We start from the raw sequence: 27,942 nt of genomic DNA, 5'->3' as shown, positions 1-27,942 counted from the left end.
CTCCCTCTCTGCCCCTCCTGTTTGTGTGCATGTTCTCTCTCTTAAAATAAATAAACTTTAAAAACTAAATAGTATTTCTGTAAAAAATCAGTCAAGGAACACAAAATGATGTAAAATATGACATCTTACACCTAAGACATGGGGAAAAGTAAAGAATGGACTCAAATTTAAACAACCATCAACTTAATATAAGCTGCTACATGCAGAATATATTAATAGAAAGTTAATGGTAACCACAAATCAAAAACCACTAATAAATATGTAAAGAATATAAAGAAAGAAATCCAAATATAGCACTAAAGAAAACCAGCATAAAGAAGATCCACATGAAAGACAGAAAGGATCGGGGAAAATCTTCACAAACAACCACAAAACCAGTAATAAAATGGCAAAAATATGTGTCTATCAATAATTACTTTAAATGCAAATGGACTAAACATTCTACTAAAAACACATGGTGACAGAACAGATTAAAAAAAAAAAGACCCATCTATATGCTGCCTAAAAGAGACTCATTTTAGACCTAAAGACACCTGCAGACTGGAAAGTGAGGAGATGGAGAAACATTTGTCACGCAACGGCTGTCAAAAGAAAGCCGGAGTAGCAATACTTAATCAGACAAAATAGACATAAAAACAAAGACTGTAATAAGAGACAAGAGAACTACATAACGATAAAGAGGAAAATCCAACAAGAAAATGTAACAATTATAAATACTTATGCACCCAACATGGCAACATCCAAATACGTGAAACAGTTAACAAACATAAAAGAACAAACCAATAATAATATAGTAATAGTAGGAGACTTTAGCACCCCTCTTACATAATGGACAGATCATCTAAACAGAAAATCAACAAGCAAACAATGGCTTTGAATGACACACTGGACCAGGTAGATCTAACATATCTATTCAGAACATTCCATCCTAAAGCAGCAGACTACACACTCTTTTCAAGTGCATATGGAACATTCTCCAGAGAAGATCACATATTAGGCCACAAAACAAGCCTCAACAGATTCAAAAATACGGAAGTTATACCATGCATCTTTTCTGATCACAACACTATGAAACAAGAAGTCAACCACAAGAAAAAATCTGGAAAGACCACAAATATATAGGGTTTAAATAACATGCAACTAGGGGTGCCTGGGTGGCTCGGTCAGTTAAGCAACCAACACTTGATCTCAGTTCAGGTCTTAAATTCGGGATCATGAGTTCATGCCCCACACTGGACTCCATGCTGGGCATGAAGTCTACTTAAAAAAAAAAAAAAAATGCAACTAAACAATGAATGAGGGGTGCCTGGCTGGCTCAGCCAATGGAGCATGCGACTCTTGATCTCTGGGTTGTAAGTTTGAGCCCCATGTTCAATATAGAGATTATCTAAAAATTTAAAAATCCTTAAAAAAAATCAATGAGTCAACCAGAAAACAAAAGAAGAAATTATAAAGTACATGGAGAGGCACCTGGGTGGCTCGGCTGATGGTCCAACTTTGGCTCAGGTCATGATCTCACAGTTGGTGAGTTTGAGTCCCATGTCAGGCTCACTGTTGTCAGTACAGAGCCTACTTTAAGATCCTCTGTCCCCCTCTCTCTGCCGCTCCCCTGCCCATGCTCTCACTCTCAAAAAATAAAAAAGTAAAGATTAAAAGTACATGGAAACAAATGAAAATGAAAACACAATGGTTCAAAACCTTTGGGATGTATCAAGAGCTGTTGTAAGAGGGAAGTTTACAGTAATACAGGTCTACCTCAGGAAGCAAGAAAAATCTCAAATAAATAACCTAACTTTACAGCTAATGGAGCTAGAAAAAGAACAAACCTAAAGCCAGCAGAAGAAAGGAAATGATAAAGATTAGAGCAGAAATAAATGATACAGGGGTGCCTGGATGGCTTAGTTGGTTAAGTGGCCAACTTTAGCTCAGGTCATGATCTTGTAGTTCATGAGTTTGAGCCCTGCATTGGGCTCTGTGTTACAGCTCAGAGCTTATAGCCTGCTTCGGATTCTGTGTCGCCCTCTCTTTCTGCCCCCTCCCCGCTCACACTCTGTTTCTCTCTCAAAAATAAACAAACATTAAAAAAAACTTTTTTAATTAAAAAAAAGAGGAATAAAGGATACAGAAATTTAAAAAACAATAGATCAATGAAACCAGGAACTGGTCTCTAGGGGGGGGAAAAATCAATAAAACTGATAAACTTCAAGCCAGACTTATCAAGGGAAAAAAAAGGACCCAAATACATAAAATCACAAATGAGACAGGAGAATAACAAATACCACAGAAAAGAGAATATTATGAAAAATTACATAACAACAAATCAGACAAGCTAGAAAAAATGGGTAAATTATTAGAAACATAGAACCTACCAAAACTGAAATGGGAAGAAAAAGAATGTTTGAACTAATTACCAGCAAAGAAATTGAATAGTAATCCAAAAACTCATAAAAAAAAAAATCTAGGCCCAGATTGCCTCACAGGTGAATTCTACCAAACACTGAGAGAAGAGTTAATACCTATTCTTCTCAAACTATTCCAAAAAACAGAAGAGGGAAGAAAAACTTGCAAACTTATTCCACGAGGCCAGCATTACCCTGATATCAAAACCAGATAAAGACACCACAAAAAAAAAGTAGAACTACAGGCCAATATCCCTCACGAACACTGATGCAAAAATCCTCAACAAAATAATAGCAAACCAAATCCAAAATTACATTTAAAAAATCATTCAAGGGCATCTGGGTGGCTCAGTTGGTTAAGTGTCCAACTCTTGGTTTCGGCTCAGGTCACGATCTTGTGGTTTCATGAGTCCAAACCCCACACCAGGCTCTGCACTGGCAGCATGGAGTCTACTTGGGATTCTCTCTCCCTACCTCTCTCTGCTCCTTCCCAACTCGCACTCTCTCTCAAAATAAATAAACAAACTTAAAAGAAAAAAAATCATTCACCACGATCAAGTGGAATTTATTCCTGAGTTGCAAGGGTGGTCCAATATTCCCAAATCAATCAGTGTAATATATCACATCAATAACAGAAAAAAATAAGAACCATATGATCACTTCAATCAATGCAGGAAAAGCATCTGACAAGGTACAACATCCATTCAAGATAAAATCCCTCAACAAAGTAGGTTTAGAGGGAACATACCTCAACATAAAAACATGTTGTTTTTATGAGGCCATGTGTGAAAAACTCACAGCTAATATCATTCTCAATGGGGAAAAACTGACAGCCTTTCCCCTAAGGTCAGGAACAACACAAGGATGTCCACTCTCACTATTTTTATTAAACATAGTACTGAAATTCCTAGTCACAGCAATCAGACAGCAAAAAGAAATAAAAAGCATCCAAATCAGCAAGGAAGAAGTCAAACTTTTACTAGTTGCAGATAACATGATACTATATGTAGAAAACCCAAAAGACTCCACCCCAGAACTGCTAGAACTCATAAATGAATTCAGTAGAGCTGCAGAATACAAATTCAATATACAGAAATCTGTTGCATTTCTATATATCAGTAATGAAGTAGCAGAAAAAGAAATTAAGAAAATCCCATTTATCAGACTTCAAACTGTATTACAAAGCTATAATCATCAAGACAGTATGGCACTGGCACACAACCAGACACTCAGATCAATGGAACAGACTAGAGAACCCAGAGATGGACCCACAAATATATGGCCAACTAATCTTTGACAAAGCAGGAAAGCATATCCAATGGAATAAAGACAGTCTCTTCAGCAAATGGTGCTGGGAAAACTCGACAGTGACATGCAGAAAAATGAACTTGGACCACTTTCTTACACCATGAGAAAAATAAACTCAAAATGGATGTAAGACCTAAATGTAAGACAGAAAGCCATCAAAATCCTCAAGGAGAAAGCAGGCAAAAACCTCTTTGACCTTGGCCACAGCAACTTCTTATTCAACACGTCTCCAGAGGCAAGGGAAACAAAAGCAAAAATGAACTATTGGGACCTCATCAAAATAAAAAGCTTCTGCACAGCTTAGGAAACAATCAGCAAAACTAAAAGGCAACCAACAGAATGGGAGAAGACATTTGCAAATGACCTATCTGCTAAAGGGTTAGTATCCAAAATATATTAAGAACTTATAAAACCCAACACCCAAAAAACTAACCCAATTTAAAAATGGGCAGAAGACATGAAGCGACACTTCTCCAAAGACGACATTCAGATGGCCAACAGACCAACAGGCCAACATAAAAAAAATGCTCATTGTCACTTATCAGGGAAATGCAAATCAAAACTACAATGAGAGATCATCTCACACCTGTCAGAATGGCTAAAATAAAAAACACAAGAAACAACAGATTTTGGCAAGGATATGGAGAAAAAGAAACCCTCTTGCAGTGTTGGTGGGAATGCAAGCTGGTGCAGCCACTGTGGAAAAGAGTATGGAGGTTCCTCAAAAAATTAAAAATAGAACTACCCTACAATCCAGCAATTACACTACTGTGTATTTACTCAACAAATACAAAAACACGAATTCAAAGAGATATATGCACCCCTATGTTTACAGCAGCATTATTTAGAATAACCAAGATATGGAAGTAGCTAAGTGCCCATCGACAGATGAACACATAAAGATGTGGTATATATACACAATGGAATATTCAGCCATAAAAAAAAAAAAAAGAATGAAATCTTACCATTTGCAATAACATGGACAGAGCCAGAGAGTATAATGCTAAGTGAAATAAGTCAGAGAACCATATGATTTCACTCATATGTGGAATTTAAGAAACAAAACAAACTAGCAAAAGGGAAAAAGAGACAAACCAAGAAACAGACTCTTAACTATAGAGAGGAGGGATGAGGAGAAGAGTGAAATAAGTAATGGGGATTAAGAAGTGCACTTGTGATGAGTACTGGGTGATTCAGATAAAGATTTAGGACAAACAAACAAAAAACCACAAAGTATCGTAAGGAAAAACTGCCAACCAAGAATATCCAACAAAGGTGTCTTTCAGAAATGAAGGAAAGGGGTACCTGGGTGGCTCAGTCGGTTAAGCGTCTGACTTCAGCTCACTTCACGGATCTCACTGTCCGTGAATTCGAGTCCTACATCCAGTTCTGTGCTGACAGCTCAGAGGCTGGAGCCTGCTTCAGATTCTGTGCCTCCCTCTCTCTCTGCCCCTCCCCAACTCTCACTCTGTCTCTATCACGAAAGTAAATAAAAATTTAAAAATTAAAAAAAAAAAAGCAATGAAGGAGAGATAAAGGTTTTCATGGATAAACAAAAGTTCAGAGAATTCATCACCATTAGACCTCACAAGCAATGCTCAAAGCAGTTCTTCAGCCAATATGAAAGGATACTAACCAGGAAAAGGAAAACATACCCTGGGTAAAGGCAAGTATACCATCAAATTCAGAATATGGTGGTTTGCTAATCACTTAACTCTAATATAAAAGTTAAGGGGCGCCTGGGTGGCTCAGTCGGTTAGTCTTCCAACTTCAGCTCAGGTCATGATCTCACAGCTCTTGAGTTCGAGCCTCGTGTCGGGCTCTGTGCTAACAGCCTGCTTCAGATTCTGTCTCCCTCTCTTTCTGCCCCTCCCCCATCTGCACTCTGTCTCTCTCTCAAAAATAAACATTAAAAAAATTGTTTTAAGTTAAAAGACAAAACTATTAGTAACTGTAGCTCTAATAATTTGCTAACAGATTTTAAAAAAACATACAAATGGCCAACAGGTACATGGAAAGGTGCTCAACATCCCTAATCATCAGGGAAATGCAAATCAAAACCACAAGTTATAACCTCACACCTGTTAGGATGGCTTTTATTTAAAAAGACAATAGATAACATGTTGGGAAAGATGTGGAGAAAAGGGAATCCTTGTACACTGTTGGTGGAAATGTAAACTGGTATAGTCATTAAGCAAAACAGTATGAAAGTTCCACAAAAATTAAAAAACAACAACAACAACAACTATCTTATAATCTAGCAATCCTACTTCTGGGTATATCCAAAGGAAACAAAATCATTATCTTAAAGAGCTATCTGCATCTCCATGTTCAGTACAACAGTATTCACAAGAGTCAAGATATGGAAACAACCTAAATGTGAACAGAGAAGTGGATAAAGATGATGTGGTACATATATACAATGGAATATTATCCAGCCATAAGAAAGAAATCCTGTCATTTACATTGTACACACACACACACACACACACACAAAGATACAAACTTCAGCTACATATTTATATCCTTTTCAACCCCAAAGCTAAAATCAAGTCCAATGAGAACACATTAGAATAATTTCCATCAAAGTCAAAGGCCAAACAAGCCTATCCCTTTTACTACTGTTGTAGAGGTATGAGCTGTCACAATTAGGTGATTGAAAGAAAACACAGGAATGTAAATGTAAAAGAAAAAGTAAAATGACCATTATTTGCAGATGATATTATTATATACCTAGAGAATGAACTAAAAACCTTTATAGTTTTGTAATCAGGTAAGGTGGTGAAAATTAATATATAGAAAATAATGCCTTCACATACACCATCAACAAGAAGGTAGAAGATAAAATGCTTCAATACCACCAAAAACAAAGAAAAAGACCTGAGAATAAACTTAACAAGAAATGCCAAGAAATCTCTCAAACTCTGAGGGACACAGAAGAAGGCTTGAGCAAAGAGAAAGGCATACAATCTTCTCAGTGGGAAAGACTCATCACCTAAATGTCATTCTTCCTACATTAACCTAAAAATGTAACACAGTACCAATAAAAACAAAAAGGATTTTTTTGAAACAGGCAAATCTACCTTAAAGTTCATATAGTAAAACATAGCCAAGAAAATTCTGAAAATTAAAGGTAATGAATGAGAATTCACTTTGCCAAATATCAAAACATGCTCTAAAGCTAGAATAATTAAAACGTGTACTGAAACATAAATACACAAATTGACGTACAGAATTGAAAGTCCAGAAATACACCCAAATGTATATGACATGTGGCAAAGTATATCACATATAGTAAAGGATATTTGAACAAGTGCAAGAAAGATGACCTGTTTAATACAAGGCATTGCAACAAATGGGTGGCCATTTGGGAAAAAATTAAGTTGGACCCACACTTTTCACCAAAATAAATTCCAAATGGATAAGAGATTTAAAGGTAAATAATGAAATTCTAAAAGTACTTTAAGGAACCACAGGATAATTTTTCATACTCTTCTACTAGGGAAGATCTTTCTAGGTATGATAGAGAACCAAGAAGCCTTAAAAGTTCAATGAGTATGACCTAATTATTTCACATGCCATGTGAAATAAGTCAGTCAGAGAAAGATATCATATGATTTCACTCATATGTGGAATTTGAGAAACTCGACAGATAACATAGGGGAAGGGAAGAAAAAAAATAAGATCAAAATAGAGGAGGCGGCAAACCATAAAAGACTCTTCAATACAGAGAACAGAGTTGCTGGAGGAGAGGTGGGTCGTGGGATGGGTTAAATGGGTGATGGGCATTAAGAAGGGCACTTTTCAGGATGAGCACTAGATGTCATATGTAAGAGATGAATTGCTGGGTTCTACTCCTGAAGCCAAGACTACACTGTATGTTAACTAACGTGAATTTAAATTAAAATTTTTTTCACGACAAAATCATTCTAAATAAAAAGATAAATAACAAGCTGGAAAAATATAACTGCAAGTTATATCATTAGCAAGGTGCTACATTCCTTCATATACAAAAAATTTTTACAAAATCAATTTTAAAAACACCAAAGCCCAGGGTGCCTGGGTGGCTCAGTCAGTTAAGTGTCTGACTCAGTTTTGGCTCAGGTCACCATCTCACGGTTTGTGAGTTCAAGCCCCACATCAGGCTCCGCACTGACAGTATGAAGCCTGCTCGGGATTCTCTCTCCCTCTCTCTCTGCCCTTCCCCCACTCATGTTCTCTCTCTCTAAATAAATTTTAAAAAATAATAAATACACCAAAGCCCAATAGAAATATGGGCAAAGGATATGAACAACTTATTCACAGAAAAGAAAATGGAAAACAGTCCTTCAACCTTATAGCAACAGGAGAGATACAAATTAAAACTACACCTGATAGGAGTGTTCACTCTACTACTCTTAACTTTTCTATAGGTTGAACTAAGCTTGGAAGAAAAAATATACAGAGGAATAATTTTTTCACCTATCAAACTGGCAAAGATCAAACTGTGTGCTATCACAGTGCCGGTGAGGCCACCGCCACACACAGCTGAGGAGCATACTGGACACAGCCTCTATGGAGGTTTATCTGCAAAGAGCTATCAAAATTGCAAAAGCACATGCTCATCAACCCAGCAATCCTGCCTCTGCTAAATGACCAGACAGATGCACTTGGCCATGCATCAAATGATGCCTACAGAAGTGTTTCTCCACTAGCAAAATTGACAACACCTTATATGTCCATCAACAGAGCTCTGGCTAAATAAAGGTATATCCTGACAATGGAAAATTATCCAGTTGTGAAAGACAATGAGAAAGTTCTTATGTATCGATAATGAACTATCACAAACAGAGAGAGAAAAAAGCAAGGGATATAGTGGGCTACTTTCATGTAAAAGCAAAGAGCTCTCTGTGTATCTGCCTGTATTATGCAAAGAACACCCCTGCACAGATACTGGAGAACTGGTAACACTGGCTGCCTCTAGGGAGAGGATGCGGTGGCCAGTGCAAGATGGAAGGGAAACTTCCCTGTGTATACTCTGTTGTTCCTTTTGAATTTTGTGCCATGTGAATGTATTACTGCACTGAAAAGCTAAAATTAAAAATAATGAACAATGCTTCCCTGTGGAAGCAGCAGTCTTCCCTGAATTTCTGTTACTGTGTATTTCCCCCATGCCTGTGTTCGTTCTGACTCTCTGAGCCTCCTGATTGATTATGGTCCCTTTGGGAAGAAGGTCACAGCTGAATCGCCTTTGTGTTCCCTAGAGTACCCAGCATCTCATTTGGTGCCGAGCGGAAAGTCACTGCAAGTCTGTTCACTGTGCTAAACTAGTCCTCTGGTGCAAATAATTCATCCTTGGGGGAAAGAAGATTTTTCGGAAAGTTGTTTTGCAAGGCGGCCCAATGATAAGGACAGGAAATTCTGCTTCTGAAAGCATCAAAATTAGCCAAACAATCCAGAGAATTCTCAGCAGACCAAGTTAAAAGTAAAAGAACAGAGAGAGGAGTTTCACTTCATGAATGAAAGCTGATTTCAGAGAACTTGAAGCCTGAAAATACATATATATTCAAGAGGATGATTACTGCCACATTTAGAGTAACTGTTAGGATGGCACAGCAATACCCAGATTGAAGGGAAGACCAAATTATATTAACTGGTTGTGATGGTCATCACAAGTAACCACGTACATGACGCCAACTCTCTTCACAACTGGACAACAACAAATATATTACAGATTTTCTTCCACAGTGCCAGCTACCACATTCTTATTCCCTTCTGACCTGGTCAGGAAGGACTAACAAAGGGACTGAACTGACCCCTGCTAAGAATGTAGGCAAAGAAATTTGTTTTAAACCTAGAAGCAACCCAGGAACCCAATGGGACAGCCCAGTCATTTCATAAGACTTCTGGCTGAGGGATAGGGTGCCCTCAGTCTCAGTCCCAGCAGGTGCTGGCAGGAGCATGGCGAGGACCAGCCGCCTGCTCCCAGCTAACTGTGGGCAAGCACAGCCATATCCACACAGGACAGAGGCCCCTTGCCTGGTTTCCTGACAGAAGTGTGGCCTGATGGAGGGCACCACGGTTCTTGATAGCTTACCCTAAAGTGAGAGTGTGAAGAGACTCTTTTTCATTACTGTCACAAAAGCTTTTAATATAAACGTTACACAGAAAATGGTTTCATTCCCAACATAAATCTGCAAAAGCACTGTGAGAGAGAGCTTGAGATGAAGTTCACCTGGAGCTCTTCTCCTTGACACAGCCATTTTCAAAAAATGGTGCTGGGAAAACTGGACAGCCACTATGCAAAATAGTTAGATGGGACCATTACATCACATATAAAAATTCAAAATTCATCAAAGACCTAAACAAAGAGCTAAAACTATAAAACTCTTAAAAGAAAGTAGAGTAAAAGCTTCAGAATACTGGATTTGACAAGAATTTCTCGAATATGACACCAAAAGCACAGGCAGAAAAAAAAATTGGACCTCAAAAACTGAATTTTTGTGCATCAAAGGAAGCTATTGAGTGAAAAGACAACCCACAGAGTGGGAAAAAGTAATCATACCTGATAAGGACTTAATATCTAGAACACATAAAAAAAAAAACTTTTATAACTTGGCAACAAAAAACCAAAAAAGCCTACTCAAAAATGGGAAAAGGACTTGAATAGACATTTCTCTAGAGAAGATATACTAATGGCCAAGAGGCACATGAAAAGATGCCCAACACCACTCATCATTAGGGAATGCAAACCATAATGACATTAAAACCATAATGACAGTGGGGTGCCTGAGTGGCTCAGTCACTTAAGTGTCCGACTTCAGCTCAGGTCATGATCTCGCAGTTCGTGGGTTCAAGCCCCGCGTCGGGCTCTGTACTGCTAGCTCGGAGCCTGGAGCCTGCTTCAGATTCTGTGTCTTCCTCTCTCTGCCCCTCCCCCACTCGCACTCTGTCTCTGTCTCCAAAAAATGAGAAAAAAAAAAATTAAAAACAAAAACCATGAGATATCACTTCACATCCACAAGCATAGCTATTATTAAAAAATAAAAACAGGGGCACCTGGGTGGCTCAGTCAGTTAAATGTCCGACTCCTGATCTCGGCTCAGGTCATGATCTGGTGGTTCACGGGTTCAAGTCCCATGTCAGGCTCTGTGCTGACAGTGCAGAGCTTGCTTGGGATTCTTTGTCCCCCTGTCTATCTGCCCCTGCTCTGCACGCATGCCCTCTCCCTCTGTCTCTCTCTCTCTCTCTCAAAAATAAGTCAACATTTAAACATCTTTAAAAATAATAAATAAAAACAAATAAAAATGGAAAGTAATGTTGCCAAGGATGTGGAGCAACTGGGAACCCTTGTAAGTTACTGGTACAAAGTAAAATGGGGCAGCCACTGTGGAAAACAATCTAGCAGTTCCTCAAAAAGTTAAATACAGAATTACCATATGTTCCAGCAATTCCTCCCCTGGGTATATATCCAAAGAACTGAAAGTAGAGATTTGAACAGGTATCTGTACAGTCATGTTTATAGTAGCATTATTCACAATAGGCAAAGGGAGAAACAGCCCAAATGTCTGCCGACAGATAAAGAGATAAATAAAATGTGGATATACATACAAGAGAATATTTGGAAAATATTACAAAAGGAATGAAAAGAAAATGAAATTCTGACACATGATACAACATGGATGAACAATGTTCACTATGTTAAGTGAAATAAGCCACATATAAAAGGACGAACACAGTATGATTCCACTTATACGAGGAACTTAGAATAGGCAAATTCATAGAAACAGAAAGGAGAATAGTGGTTGCCAGGGGTAGGAGGAAGGAAGAATGGGAAGTTGTTTAATGAGTACAGAGTTTGTGTTTGGAATGATGAAAAAGTTCTGGAAATGGACACTGGTGATGGTTGTACAATACTGTGAATATATCTGATGCCACTGAACGGTACACTTAAAAATGGTTAAAATGGTGCTTCAGCAGTAACATATGGTAATACTGGAATGACAGAGAAGATCAGCATAGCCCTTGTGCAAGGATGACACACAAATTTATGAAGCATTCCATGTATTAAAACAAACAAAAAAAATGGTTAGGGGTGCCTGGGTGGCTCAGTCTGTTAAGTGTCCAACTTTGGCTCAGGTCACGATCTCGTGGTTCACGAGTTCAAGCCCCATGTCAGGCTCTGTGCTGACAGCTCAGAGCCTGGAGCTTGCTTCGGATTCTGTCTCTCCCTCTCTCTCTCTGCCCCTCCCCTGTTCACAGTCTGTCTCTCTCTCTCAAAAATAAACATTAAAAAAAATTTAATGGTTAAAATGATAAATTTTATGTTATGTATATTTTATCACAATAAAAAAAACTCATCAAATAATTTAGAAAGGGGGTGCCTGGGTGGTTCAGTTGGTTAAGCATCTAACTCTTGATTTTTGACTCAGGTCATGATCTCATGGTTATGAGATCAAGCCCCATGTTGGGTTCCGTGCTGAGTGTGGAGCCTGCTTGGGATTCTCTCTCTGCTCCCTTGCTTGCATGCATGTATGCTCTCTCTCAAAGTAAAAAACAATAAACATTTTTTTAAATGTAAAAAAAATTAAAATTAAAAAGTTAAAAATAAAACAATTTAGAAAGAAAAACTGAAAATATAAAAAGAGGAAGAGTGAAAGATACAGATGAAGCAAGAGTGCCCTGAGTTAATTAGTAAATAACAGATATAACTGAATAATAGGCACACAAAAGCTCACTGCTCTCTGCTTTTGTATATATTTGAATTTTACCATAATAAACATTAATAAACAAGGAAGTCTTTGTAATGTGCGAAACCTTTTTAGAATTTATCCCCTTACAAAATTTAGCAAGAATGAATACGCAAGGTTCAAAGACCTTCCAACTGGCTGGCTTAGTTGGAAGAGTATGCGACTCTTGATCTGGGGGTTGTGAGTTTGAGCTCCACATTTGGTAGAGATTACTAAAAAAAATAAACTTAAAAAAAAAAAGGTTAAAAGACTTAAGCTTAAGGCCTAAAACTATAAAATTCTTTTCTTTATGCTTTATTATTTAGAGAGAGAGAGAGAGAAAACCCCACGCACACAATCCCACAACCATGAGATCATGACCTGAGCCAAAATCAAGAGTTGGACACTCAACCAACTGAGCCACCCAGGCATCCTTATAAAATTCTTATAAGAAAACCTAGGGCAAGGGGCACCTGGCTGGCTCAGTTAACCTTAGAGTCATGAGTTCAAGCCCCATGTTGGGTGTAAGATAACTTAAAAAAAAAAAAAAAATGGCAAAAGCTTCACAACATTGGATTTGGCAATGATTTCTTGGATATGACACTAAGGACACAGGCAAAAGAAAAAAACAGATTGGACTTCTTAACAATGTTAAAATTGTGTGCACCAAAATACACCAGCAACAGAGTGAAAAGGCAGCACAAAGAATGGGAGAAAATATTTACAAATCAAGTACCTGGTAAGGGATTACTATCCAGCATACACAGAGAACTCCTAAAACAACAAAAAAACAAACAATCTGATGTAAAACTGGGCAAAGGACTTGAAAAAACATTTCTCTACAGAAGATACACCAATGGCTAATAAGCACATAAAAAGATGCTCAACATCACTAACCATTAGGGAAATGCAAATCAAGACTACAATGAGATATCATCTCACATCCACCAGGATGGCTACCATCAAAACAAAACAAAACCCCAGAAAATAACAAGTGCTGGCAAGGATGTGGAGAAACTGGAAACCTTGTTCATCACTAGTGATAATGTAAAATGGTACAGCCACTGTGGAAAACTGTATGATGGTTCCTTAAAAAATTAATCAAAGAATTACTATATGATCCAGCAATTCCATTTATGTATATACCCAAAACAGAAAACAGGAACTTGAATATTTGTACACCCATATCCATAACAGCATTATTCACAATATATAAAAGGTACAAACAACCCAAATATCCATCACTGGATATATGGGTAAATAAAATGTGATATATAAATTCCATTTTAACACATGCTACAACATGGATGAATCACGAGGACATCATGATAAATGAAATAGGCCAGTCACAAAAAGACAAATACTGTATGATTCCATTTATATGATGTACTTAGAGTAGACAAAATCAGAAAGTAGAATGGTGGTTGCCAGGGGCCTGGGGAAGAAGGGAATGGGAAGCTGTTCAATGGTATAGAGTCTTGGTTTTCCAAGATAAAGAGAAATGGGAGATGAACAGTATTAATGGTTGCACATTATGAATTTATTTAAACCACTGAACTGTACACTTAAAATGATTAAGATGACAAGTTTTATATATATTTACCACAATAAAAAAAATTAAACAACAAAAAAGAAGGAGCACACAGGAGGGGGTGGGGGGGAGGAAGACAGGGCTAGGAGGATTAAGTGTATTAGAAGGAAAGGAAATAGGAGGGGAACAGAGATTTGGTTACAATATAGTTACAGTAATGTTTAGAATAGGGATGAAATGTGTTTTATATGTATGTATGTGTATGTGTGTCTATATATATGTGTGTGTATATATATATATTTTTTTGTTTGTTTGTTTTATGCAGGGAGACTTTTTTTTAACGTTTATTTTCAAGAGACAGACAGAGACAGCATGAGCAAGGGAGAGGCAGGGAGAGAGAGGGAGACACAGAATCCGAAGCAGGCTCCAGGCTCCCAGCCGTCAGCACAGAGCCCGACACGGGGCTAGAACTCACAAACTGTGAGATCATGACCTGAGCCAAATGTGGACCCTCAACTGATTGAGCCACCCAGGTGCCCCAAATGTGTTATATATGTTATGGTATAATCTAAAAGAGCAAAATAACTAGACATTAAAAAGAACATCATAAGCCAAAAGTAACCTTAATATAGAAAATACAAACCATAGAACTCTGAGTACAAATCAGACTCTGAACTCCCAAATAGCCAATGCAAAGAGGGAACCATTACTGACTTAATTCACACTATACTTTAGACAAAATCAAAACAGTGGCTTCGAAGAGGCACAGTCATTCCAAGCATTAAACCTCATGGAAATTCCAGTAGGCCTCAGAGATTTTCTTAGGGACTTCTCACACAGATCTCCATGCAAGCTGCTGGGACCATGCAAAGTCAGTTTACTAAAAAACAACTGGAGGAGGGGCCAAAATTATGTTGCCTCCTAATGATCTGGCTTCACTCAAAGACAAAACACTGCCCAGAACATGTGCATTGAAACACCTTCCAGCACAGTCTCACGAATGTTTTCTCACAGTTGTGCTTGGGATGGCATTTGGGAAGTGAAAAAATTCAAGATTATCCTCCCTGACAGGAATTTGAGATGCAACATTCTCTGTTGTTTGCTAAAGGCAGGTCTTGATGTTTCCAACAGTTACTGGTGCAGGGATGATAAATCAGAATGAACGTCCACATCCAACCAGAGGTCAGGCCTGAAAGAAAGCACCTAATCACCCCATGGAGATGAGGCGGCATCTACATGAGCTGGTAGAGAGAAGAAGAGTTGGGTACGTCATTTTGGGGAAGATCATGAGAGCAGGGAGCTACTAAAGATTGTTGAAGAGGACCATGATTGGAGACTTTGAGTAATAGTGCAGTCTTCTGAAAGGTGCAATCCCAACCCACAGCCAAACACAGCAAGCTGCTCAAAGTTGAAAGTTACTGGTAAACATAAAAATAAATGAAATTTTAAGTTTAAAAAAACAAAAATGGGGGTCCCTGCGTGGCTCAGTCGGTTAAGTGTGTGACCTAAGCTCAGGTCATGATCTCGCACCCTATAGTTGGAGCCCCACGTTGGGCTCTGTGCTGACAGCTCGGAGCCTGGAGCCTGCTTCGGATTGTGTGTCTCCCTTGCTCTCTGCCCCTCCCCTGCTCATGCACGCACTCTCTCTCAAAAATAAACATTAAAAAAATGTTTTAAATGCTGTAGAATAGGGGCGCCTGGGTGGCTCAGTCGGTTGAGCGGCCGACTTTGGCTCAGGTCATGATCTCGCGGTCCGTGAGTTCGAGCCCCGCATCGGGCTCTGTGCTGACAGCTCAGAGCCTGGAGCCTGTTTCGGATTCTTTGTCTCCCTCTCTCTGACCCTCCCCTGTTCATGCTCTGTCTCTCCCTGTCTCAAAAATAAAACGTTAAAAAAAATTTTTTTTTAAATAAATGCTGTAGAATAGTGTTTTACATAAAATCATGTTTACGCAATAACAAAAAATGGATACAAGACAGTATGATCTCATTATAGAGAAAGAACACGCGAGAACAAGAAAATGAGCAAGAATAAAGCCTGCCACTGGAATTATAGAAAAAAAAAAACCTGTGCACATGCACACCTGCCTATTAACTGTTCTTCAACAGACAACTTGTATTTTTTAAACATCTCTAACCCCACAACAAATTTAGAAATATAGGATTGCAGTAAAAAATAAAAATAGCAATATAATGAGAATGAAATTCTCAACTGAGAATTGAGAATTATGACATCATCTAAAAATAATGAGAAAACTGGCTAAGAACAAGAGCCAGTTATGTACTTGGCAAAACTATAGTATACGACTAACGCTGATGGGATTCAGTGTGAAACACGTAAGTACTGGCATCATGCTCTGGTTTTAGGTGCACTGTATGGAGCCATAGTTCTCAAAGTATAGTTCCCTAGACCAGCAGCAGCACCTGGTAACTTGTTTGAAATTCAAATTCCAAGGCCTAGCTCTAAACTACAGAGTCAGGGACTGTAGTGAAGTGACAACCAGCCCTCCAGGTGATTCTGATTCACACTAAAGTAAGAACTGCTGGTATGAATCATGTCCCACCTGGATTAAAAATAAATAAATAAAAAGCTTGTCTAGCCAAAGAAATACTGTTTTTGCTCAAACCCCTTTCTGTTATTTTAAACTGAACTCCTAAACATGCACTAATCTATTCAACTGTGAAATAAGCTGGAAGTAACTTACATATATTTTTTAAATTAGAATTCTGGAATTTGTTTTAATATAATGCACCAATCACTGCAGAGGAGTGACCTGAAGAAAATCAAATCTAGTTTGTAAAAAGTGGTAAGGAATCAACGTATCTGGAATTTCAATATATCTAACTATCATCTAAAATTTGCAAATACTCTGAAGTTGCTTAACATCTACGACTATTACAACTGCCACATTTATGTTAACTGTTTTAGTGTCTCACTTCTGACATTAACAGGTTTAAAATAGAAGAGATTCAACAAAATTTTAATTTCTAAAGGGCTATCTCAGTTACTATAGCTTCAAACTTAAAACTGCTGCTATATTTGAGACAAAGACCATTAAAATAACCATATCCTCTTTCACAAAATTGTAACTGCAACTTTTAAAATAATTTATAATTGGTTATTAATATGAAATACCATTCTCCCTCTTTATGTGGAATCACAGTGAACTTCATTAAACTTCCAACTCAGGAACAAATGATTAGCACAACACCTTACATATTTGATACAAATGCTAAATATCAAATCAGAGGTTTCCAAATGTTTTTGATTATGAAACCCCAACAAGAATTTGAGTAAACATCCCAATATATATATATTAGTACATGTTATATGTATATACTACTATATAGTGTACATCATAAAATAACCTAATAAAAATTAAGTAAAGCTAAAATAAACATGAAAGTCAGTTTTGATTTTTTTTTTTTTCCTGAGACCCATGTGCACCTTTGATGCATGCACTCCCCATCTTTGGACTCCACTGCAAAACTCATGTATGGGCCAGCAACCCTGCAAGCGTTCTCTGGCAGTGCCCCTGACTACTCAAGAGGAAGCTGTCAAATGCAGGGCCGAACTGCAGTCTACTTCCTGCTGAGTTCCACATCTGACACTTGGGTCTGTGATGCTGGCTTCTACCCTTCACCCCATCACCTTCTTCTGCTACCTCTCACCTGCCAACGGGCAACGGAGGAGACTGTGAAGCCAGCAGGCGCAAGAAGAACATAAAAGTACAGACTGTCGTCAAGCAAGCCTAGGTTTGCAGAGCCTGGGCTCTGCCTCTAACTCAGCAGGTGACCCGGGGCCAGGCAGATAACACCTGTAAAACTCATCATTAAAGGGGGTGATAACAGTATCATCTCCCCCGGTTACTACGATGATTAAGTGAGATAAGCTATTATTAGAGCACCTAACACAGTATCTAGACAGTACACACGTTCAATAAATATTTCACTCAAAATTACTACTTCAGGCAGGGGGAAAAAAAAAACATGTCACCTGGACTTTGTTTCATCAGCCAACTCAGGATGGGAGCAAGTTACAGTGGAAGTAGCTCAAGTAGCAGGTTCTGGCAGATCTGAAGGCCTGATCCACCACTTACAAGCTGGGTGACCCTGGAAATCCACTTTCTCTACGAGAGGCAACCTCATCTGCTCAAATGGAAGTGATGACATAAACCGTATACAAAGTACCCATCAGAGCCAATATAACTAACCCTGGCGACAGCAAATGGCTACCAATGGTGAGGTTAAACAAACAGCACAGAAACCTAAGTGTCATTCCACGGTCCTTAAGACACATCCATGTGCATGGCTAGATACTAAGAGAGTAAGCATCTCTAAAGTCTGCCGCCAAATATTAATAAATGCACGAGTACTGAACCCCACAGGCATGGTTTGCTTCCCAACTGGACAGTTTACTTGCTCAGGCAACTCATAATGACCCCAGGCAACTCATAGTCTTTCTGCCCACTAGGAGTAGACTTTTTATCCACCCCACAACTGTAAACTAGTCTAGATTGCTGGGACAGTGAGGGGGAGGGGGGGATACCAATGATTATAAAGCACATGGGGACCTCAGGAGACATGCTGCTTTTGCACAACAGCAAAAAGAGAGAGAGAGAGAGAGAGAGAGAGAGAGAGAGAGAGAGAGAGAGAGAAAGAGAGCTCTCAAACACCCAATTAGTTCATAATAAATGAGAAGTAATGCTTTCAATCTATGACCAAAAGAATGAATATTAAGATACATTTATATTTTGTTTTTTACATCATGTGCTTAGTGGGAATGCTCCAAATGTGTAAAAACACCTTAAAACCAAAACTATATTAACATTCACTTAGAAATATACAGGTCAGGGGCACCTGGGTGGCAGTTAAGCATCTGACTTCAGCTCAGGTCATGATCTGGCAGTTGGTGAGTTCGAGCCCTACGTTGGGCTCTGTGCTGACAGCTCAGAGCCTGGAGCCTGTTTTAGATTCTGTGTCTCCCTCCCTCTTCCCCCCCCCCCCTCACGTTCTCGCTCTCTCTCTCTCTCACTGTCTCGAAAATGAATAAATGTTCAAAAACAATATACAGATCAGATGGCAACTACTCTTGTGGTGAGCAAAACATAGGAAGTTCAATCACTGTTGTACATCTGAAAATAATGTAACATTGCAAGTCAACCATACTCCAAAAAATTTTTATCTTAAAATGTGGCACTGTAAAAAAAAAAAAAGGAAAAGAAATAGTTCATCATTTAAGCAGCATTCAGGAACACTAGGGTGTGTTCGGCACTAACCAGACATCCTTGACCCTAGCCTTCAATCTTAGCACGATATCCTGAGACAGCAGCACACCAATAAGCCACCATATAACCAAACTCCGCAAAAGGTCTGGTCGGATAAAAGAAACACAAATCTAACATCATTAAGTAAACCTTTCGTAGGTCTTTTTCACAAATATTATCACAAAATCCCCAAAGAGTGTAATCACGCAGCTCTGATTGTCACCACAAGAGGTGGGATAGCCAGAAGCCAGACCGAGGAGAACTCCTCCCAGAACCCCCACAGGGACCCGCCGCCCCCTCCGGCCAACAGCATTTCCACCTGTACAACTTTCTGAGATTCAAACGGTCCAGGCTTCCTGCAACCGTGACATTATAATCCTGTACGATATACTAAGGTAATAATAAACACAAAGCAACACGGTAAACACAGGCAACGTGATTGAGCAAAGTTTGGGCTTTGGCAAAACATAAAACTAGAAGCCAAGCAAAACCCAGCAAAGAAGCTACGTGTTGCCTCAAAACCAGAGAGCCCAAAAGAGACAGGAGTGGACAGCATGCTCTCCCCCGCACTCTAGAAAACCCAGACAGCCCCAAAGCAGGTTCTAGAAGCGGCGGCTTCCCGGGACCGCGGGCCAGGGGCCGGCCGCAACGGCGAGACCCCCTCCCCCGGCAGTGGTCACGCGGGACCAGGGACTGGGTGGGGGCACGGGCGCGCGGGCGGGGGCGCGGCCCGGGTGGGGGTGGGGACGCGGCGGCCCGGCCCCCCTCTCCGGGCTGCGGTCTCCCGGCCCGCACGGCTGCTGGACAGCGCCCACGCCCGCGCGCCAGTGCCCTCGGCGGTCCCACCCCCGACTTCCCGGGACCGCGCGGCCGGAGGCCCGAGCCCGAGCCCGTGGACAGGCGCCGTGGGGACACGCGCGGCGGTACCTGTGGCGGCAGCAGCTCCCAGGCGGCAGTGGCGGCGGCGGCGGGGGCGGGGCGCGGCGTGCGCGCTCCCGGCCCGTGGTCCGGTGCGTGGTGCCCGCCCTCTCTATGCCGGCCGCCGGGCGCCCGCGCAGCTCTCCGCCCCTTCACCTCTCACCTCCTACCTTTCCCCTCCCGCCCTCACCGCCCTCCGCACGTGCTCCAGAGGCGCGCACATGCGTAGTCGAGCCCCGCCCGCGCCTCCCGCTTGCCCCCTGGCGGACGCCCGCCACAACACACAGAGGGAGGGAGAAGTGGCGGTCCTGGGCTGGGCGGGGCGGAGCGGGGCGGGGCGTGAAGATGGGGCAGGGCCCTGAGGACTGCACCAGGGCTTTTGACAGACAGCACCTTGCAGAGAATTTATCAAAAACGTGCACCAGATGCCTATGGCCCCGTTTGGAACAGCGATAAATTAAAAACAACCATGCAGATGCACAACAAATACATATGGCTGGAATAACTTCTGTCCATAAAACAGATTTCCCTACAGCCTTTTTAAAGGATAAGTTTTATGAATATTTACTGATGTTGAAACCTGTTCTTGAAAGATGGTTCAAAATGAGCTGTACAGTACGATCTCATTTTTGTGAAAAGTCATCCACAGAGAAGGAAGGCTCTGGGTGCTGCTGATGTGTGGTGGGCAGATATGATTGAGTGGCGGGCAGGTTTAGGGTGCTGGGCTTTTCTATCCGCCGAGGGGCATTTAACCATTCATTTTACACATACTGTGTGTCTTTGTTGGAACCGCACATCTGCGTCCACTGAGTTTTTTACTATGTGCCGGGTGCTGAGCTGAGCATTCATCTGAGCGTCCCAAAAGCCCTTACGTAGGGCTCCTTACTGGGTCTCACACAAGCGGAACAGGAGGGGCCTTCGCCGGCGCTGGGGACACAGCCCAGCGCTGACCATCCCGGGATGCTGCGTGCTGCGACTGCCCGGGGCCCACGCGCAGGGACCTGGATCGCAGCCCCTACTCCTCCCTCACGCCCATTCATTTCCACTGGACTCTGGACCGCTCTCCAAGGCCGCCTAAGGCTTGCCTCCCTCCCTGCCCCACCACACTATTGTCACAGGGAAATTAAACAATAGTGAGGACAAGTGGCCTAGGCCCAAAGTGACCTTGAAGATTTTGCCCTGTATTCAGGATTAGTTTCTGGCTTTAGATGGGAATTTTTATTCTATGAAGAATTTGTTTTTGGTTTTATTTTTATGTGTTTTTTTTATTACGTGAAGGTCCCTTACTGGTACTGTTTCCACGAGTGGCCGAGACCAGGGGGAAAGGGGTAGGGAAACACACGTCTTGCTTGTTTTTAAATTAGAGAGAGAGGAGGGCACCTGGGTAGCTCAGTTGGTTGAGCACCTGACTTTGGCTCAGGGCATGATCTCACACTTCGTGAATACAAGCCCCACATGGGCTCACTGCTATCACTGCAGAGCTGGCTTCAGATCATCTGTCCCTCTCTCTCTCTGCCCCTCCCCCCTCATGCTCTCAAAAATAAATGATAAAAAACAATTTAAAAACAAATAAATTAGAGGCCACAATGGGCAGCAGCGTGGAGAGCCTTACCTACATCCCTCATCCATTCTCACATCACTCTCTACACATCTGGCCCTTGAAATGCCATCCTCTGGCCCCTCAGAAACCTTGAGCAAGAGGGATCCCACTTATCCTTCAGCTGTTCCTTCTCTCTCTCCACTGTCTCATTCCTTTTGGCAAAAATAAAGTCTATCCAGTTTATTTTTAGTTTTCTTGGTGAAGCTACTGTGACCCTGCATGACTCAGTCCCAATCCTTTCCTTTTACTGCCAAGTTTCTACAAAGAATGTGGTTCCAAACTTGCCTTACAGCAGAATCACCTGGGGAATATTTAAAGTTAAATCTGTCTTCCTGAGCCCTATCCTAGGCACACTGGATCAGAGTCCACTCCAGAGAGGGGGAGGAGCCTGCCTTTTCACAACCCCCATTATAGAGACTTAGACTGTCTTTTGGGAAGTGCTGTCACCCCCCCACCCTTCTTCACCAACCCCTCCCCACCCAAACACTCCACCAAACCTGTGTCTGCAGGGGACTGACTCTCAGCAAGGTCTGGACACTGCCTCCAAAAACAAGAGCCTCCAAAACGGATGAGCACTTAGCTAAGCGTCTATGTACCTTGCAGCACCCACTGCTGAGAGTCCTTCATGGCTGGGAGCTGAGGTTCTTGGGCTCCTGGTGAAGCTGCTCCCTAGGAGTGGAATGCAGTGGTCATGATTTTTGGGCTCCTCCAACATTTTATTATGAAACAGAGAAAAGTTGAAAGGACCACACAGTTAACAACTATATACCCTAGAGCTGTTAATGTTTTGCTTAGTATCTCATACCTATCAAACACACACACACACACACACACACACACACACACACACACTAAAACTTCTCTTCCTTTATCCACCCAACAATCCATTCAATTTGTTATGCATTTCCAGGTAAGTTGCAGATTCAACTTCAGCTTTTTTCTTTTTTAATGTTTATTTATTTTTGAGAGTGGGAGAGAGGGAGACAAAGGAAGCCAAAGCAGGTTCGGCACTGACAGCAGAGACCCTAATGTGGGGCTCGAACCCACGAACTACGAGATCATGACCTGAAGTCAGGCGCTTAACCAACTGAGCCACCCCGGCACCCCATGACACATTCAGGTGAAACATCTTCATTTAGCCCTAACTAGCCAAAGCTCAAAGCTCAACTTTACTTCAGATTGCTCCCCACGGGAATGATAAATCCAAAAGCTTTAAAAACTCAGTGGAGCAGAGAGATCATCAAGAAGTGATAATAGTCCCCCATACCTGAGCTTCCACACTGGGCCAATCCTTATGACAATCTTAAAAATAGCGGCTTGGTCTATTTTACAAATGAAGAAAACGTCTAAAGAGAGGAGGGAGGAGGTTTGCCTATGGTCACTCTGGTAACTGACCAGGTGGCCACAGGCTAAGACCCAGGGCTCTGGGTTCTCAGCCCTCTGTCTAGCTACCTCCACCTGTCATGGACACAGAGAAGGGTGTTTTATAACGACACAGGTCTGTCTCTGCAATCATTTGCACTCACGACCATGCCCACCATGAATTAAGCATTAGTGATAGCAGCTGGCAGCATGGTAAAATGGAAAAGACTGTTTCAGGACCAGACTCCTTGGATTTGTTATATTATTATTTTTTTAATGTTTATTTATTTTTGAGAGAAAGAGCGCAAGTGGGGGAGGGGCAGAAGAGAGAGGGAGACACAGAATCCAAAGCAGGCTCCAGGCTCTGAGCTGTCAGCACAGAGTCCGATGCAGGACTCAAACCCATGAACCATGAGATCATGACCTGAGCCGAAGTCGGATGCTTAACCATCTGAGCCACCCAGGTGCCCCAGACTCCTTGGATTTGAATCCTGGTCCTTACACGGAGCAGCAGTGACTGTCCTGTGGCTGGGAAAATTAACCTCAGGAAACCTTGACTCACAAGTCCAGTTCTAAGATGCAACCAAGAATAACAAAAATACCAACCTCTGTGGCCTGCAAAAACATTGAATCAATGTGAACCCATGTAAAATACCAAGACTCCAATAAACAGTAGCCATTCTATTTCTGATACATTCATGGTATCTGTAACCATGATACAGTCATTAAAAATATTTAAAATCTCCAAGTTGTGTTGATACTCATTCAGTGCCTTCATTACCTAGCAAGTTCCTACCATGTTATCAGAAGCCAGGAATATAAGATGTTAATTCCCTGCACTAGAGAAGTTGTCTTTGTGCATACCTTCAAGCAGAACCTTATAGGCAATGTGGTAGTGGTCACAACAAAGGCCATGATAGTGCCAATGATAATGACAAACTTTTTTTTTAAGTTTATTTATTTATTTTGAGAGAAAGAGACAGAGAGAGACCACAAATGGGGGAAGGGCAGAGAGAGGGAGAGAGACAGAATCCCAAGCAGGCTCCAAGCTCCCCTCTGAGCCTGATGCAGGGCTTCATCTCAGGATGGTGAGATCATGACCTGAGCCTAAACCAAGAGTCGGACACTTAACTGAGTGAGCTCGAGTGGGGGAGGGGCAGAGAGAGGGAGAGACAGAATCCCAAGCTTTAGGGGACACAGATAGAGATCTCTGTGCTAAACAGTGCAGAGCCTGACAAGGGGCTTGAACTCACAAACCATGAGATCGTGATCTGAGCTGAGATCAAGAGTCAGACACTTAACTGACTGAACCACTGAGGTGCCCCACCTCACACCACTCTTAACAAATTTCCCAAATATTGGAGCAACGTTGAACTAAAAGAAACTTTTGCACAGCAAAGAAAGCCATTAACAAAATTAAAAAGCAACTGATTGAATGGGAGAAGAGATTTGCAAATGATATATATGATAAGGGGTTAATATCTAAAATACATAAAAAGGAACGTCTGGGTGGCTCAGTCAGCTAAGTATCTGACTCTTGCTCTCAGCTCAGGTCTTAATCTCAGGGTCAGGAATTCAAGTCCAGTGTTGGGCTCCAAGCTGGGCATGAAGCCCACTTAAAAAAAAATCAAATTGGGGCACCTGGGTAACTCAGTCAGTTAAGCATCTGCTTTTGGTTCAGGTCATGATCTCATGGTTCACAAGTTCAAGTCCCACATCGGGCTCTCTGTGCACACAGAGCCTGCTCAGATCCTCTGCCCCCCTCTCTCTGCCTCTCCCCACTTGTGCATGTGTCCTCACTCTCTCTCAAAAATAAATAAAAACTTTTAAAAACTTAAAAAAATAATTTAAAAAAATAAAATACATAAAAAATTCATATAATTCTGTACCCAAAAAAAAGGTCCAATTAAAAAATGGGGTGGGGCGCCTGGGTGGCGCAGTCTGTTAAGCGTCCGACTTCAGCCAGGTCACGATCTCACGGTCCGTGAGTTCAAGCCCCGCGTCGGGCTCTGGGCTGATGGCTCAGAGCCTGGAGCCTGTTTCTGATTCTGTGTCTCCCTCTCTCTCTGCCCCTCCCCCGTTCATGCTCTGTCTCTCTCTGTCCCAAAAATAAATAAACATTGAAAAAAATAAATAAATAAAAAATGGGCAGAAGACATGAACAAGTATTTTTTTCTAAGTGTATTTATTTTGAGAGAGAGAGCACGCACACACGAGTGGGGGGATGGGGAGAGAGAATCCCAAGCAGGCTCCACACTCTCAGTGCAGAGCCTGACATGGGGCTTGAACCCACTAACTGTGAGATCGTGACCTGAGCCAAAGTCAAGAGCTGGATGCTTAACTGATTGAGCCACCCAGGTGCCCGAATAGGCATTTTTCAAAGAAGATATCCACATAGCCAATAGACACATGAAAAGATGCTCAACATCATTAATCATCAGGGAAATGCAAATCAAAACTACAATGAGCTATCAGTTCACGCTGGTCAGAATGACTAGAATCAAAAACACAAGAAATAACCAGTGCTGGAGAGGATGTGGAGAAAAAGGAAACCCCATGCACTGTAGGTGGGAATATAAATTGGTGCACCCACTGTAGAAAACAGTATGGAGATGCCTCAAAAAATTAAAAATAGAAATTCTATATGACCCTGTAATTCTATATGTGAATACTCACCCAAAGAAAAGAAAAACACTAATTCAAAAAGATAAGGCACCCCTATGTTTACAGCAGCATTATTTACAACAGCCAAGATCTAAAAGCAACTCAAGTGTCCATTGACAGATGGATAAAGATGTCTTACACTCTCTCACTTTCCTTCTCTCTCACACACACAATGGATTACTCAGCTATAAAAAAGAATGAACTGTTGCCATTGGTGACAACACGATGGACTAAGGGTATTACGCTAAGTGAAATAAGTCAGGCAGAGAAAGACAAATACCATATGGTTTCACTTATATGTGGAACTTAAAAACAACAGCAACAAAAGATTTATAAATACACAGAACTGATGGTTGTCAGACGGGACGGGGGTAGGAGAATGGGCCAAACAGATGAAGAAGATTAAGAGATACAAACTTCCGGTTATAAAATAAATAAGTCACAGGGATGCAAAGTATGGCATAGGGAATATAGTCAATAATATAATTAATAACTTTGCATGGTGACAGACGCTAATTACCAATACTTGTATCCTGGTATTTCATTATGTATGTAACTGTCAAATCACTATGTTGTACACCTAAAACTAATATTGTATGTCAACTTCAACAAAAAATTTTTTCCCTATTTAAAGAAAAAATAAGCAAGGGTGGCATTGTTTGCAGATGTTAATATCTGAAAAAAGGAAAACAAGAAAAAAATACCAAAAAATTCGGGAATCTCAATCAGAAAATTTTTAGAATAGCTGAGAAAAACTGTAGGATAAGTTATAAATTTTAAGAAGTCAACTACATCCCTATGTCAAAGACACCAAAGAAATATCCACAAAATGGGATCATTTCTTGTCAAGTAATAACAAAAAAAAATTAATAAGAGGGTATTAATTTCTTCACTATTTTTTTTAAATAAAATTACACGATGACAATTTTAAAAACAAGAGAAAAAGTCACTGAAGAATACTGTCTAGAGATTGAATGAAGTGCTGGTAAAATTCATCTGGATAAACAAGAGGGCACGATATCCTTTTAATAAAGGCTCTTGAGAGCAGACAGATACTAAACTTTCAGTATCAATTAAAGACAAATTTCAGGGGCATCTGGGTGGCTCAGTTGGTTAAGCGCCAACTTGGCTCAGGTCATGATTTCACAGTCCGTGAATATGAGCCCCACATCAGGCTCTGTACTTCAGATCCTCTTTGCCCCTCCCCCCCTTCACATGCGTGCCTGTGCATGCACATGCACTCTCTCTCAAAAATAAGCAAACATTAAAAAACAAGATAAATTTCGGGGCGCCTGGGTGGCTCAGTCAGTTAAGCATCAGAATTTTTCTCGGGTCACGATCTCGCGGTTCATGGGTTTGAGCCCCACACCGGGCTCAGAGACTGGAACCTGCTTCGGATTCTGTGTCTCCCTCTATCGTTGCCCCTCCCCAACTCACTCTCTCTCTCTCTCTCAAAAATAAATAAACATTAAAAAAATTTTAAATAAAAAATTAAAAAAGGATAAATTTCAGAAAAGCTCAGTTTTAAGAACTTTACGTATAAATAAAGCCAAACTACATAGAGAGGATCACTACTTTTCAGTAAACACTATAAATACTGTCGGGCTATTTAGTTATCAGCAGGTAGACAAATTACAGTACTGTAGCAAATTCTAAAGAAGTTAATTTTCTTAAATTATTTTAAACCAGAAACAACAAAGAACAGCACCTTCATTCCATTCAGGAAGAAAAATATATTCCTGAATCCTGAAGAACAAAGGTAACATCAGTGACAAAATAGGAACATTCCAACGTCTTGTTCAAATAGTACTGCCTCCATAAATTCTTCCCCAGTTTTCTGCTCCCTTAACAACAAAACAAAAACCAAAACGTGATGGGAAATAATTACTCCTTCCTGTGACCACCAATCTGTCCCCACTCACTACTTGAGTTGCTTCTGTGGCCCGCATCATCTTCTCCACAGCTGCACGTTATTTATTTCAATGCCTGTTCCCTAGCCCCCATCACAGCACAGCAGGTGACTTGAGGACCGTCTTTATCTTGAGTCCCTCATATAAAACAGGAACTCCACAAAAACTTCATGAATTAATGCATATCTGCATAGAAAACAAAACTTTTTAAATTTTTTTAATGTTTATTTATTTTTGAAACAATGCAAGAGACAGAGTGCAAGCAGTGGAGGGGCAGA

At 40.8% G+C, this 27,942-nt stretch overlaps 1 protein-coding gene and 1 non-coding gene across 3 annotated transcripts in view; one reads left to right on the top strand and one right to left on the bottom strand.

Moving 5' to 3' along the window:
• SCAP (SREBF chaperone) overlaps nt 1–20,276 on the bottom strand; it is a 70,146-nt gene extending 49,870 nt beyond the window's left edge. The window contains exon 1 of one of the 2 annotated variants that reach the window (XM_027038576.2): nt 20,138–20,276. The gene's annotated coding sequence lies outside the window, so the exon portion shown is untranslated. Of the gene's footprint in view, nt 1–13,151; nt 13,174–20,137 lie in introns of those variants that run through there. The other variant, XM_053219512.1, reaches the window with a different exon arrangement.
• LOC113593612 (U6 spliceosomal RNA) lies at nt 11,654–11,756 on the top strand. The gene has a single exon (XR_003413892.1). It is a non-coding gene; the product is annotated as a U6 spliceosomal RNA (small nuclear RNA).
• Nucleotides 20,277–27,942: the final 7,666 nt, after the last annotated feature.

This window comes from Acinonyx jubatus, chromosome A2 (genome assembly GCF_027475565.1).
Source record: "Acinonyx jubatus isolate Ajub_Pintada_27869175 chromosome A2, VMU_Ajub_asm_v1.0, whole genome shotgun sequence".
Taxonomy (NCBI): domain Eukaryota; kingdom Metazoa; phylum Chordata; class Mammalia; order Carnivora; family Felidae; genus Acinonyx; species Acinonyx jubatus.
The sequence above is the reverse complement of the archived record's forward strand: the minus strand, read 5'-3'. Positions and strand labels throughout refer to the sequence as shown.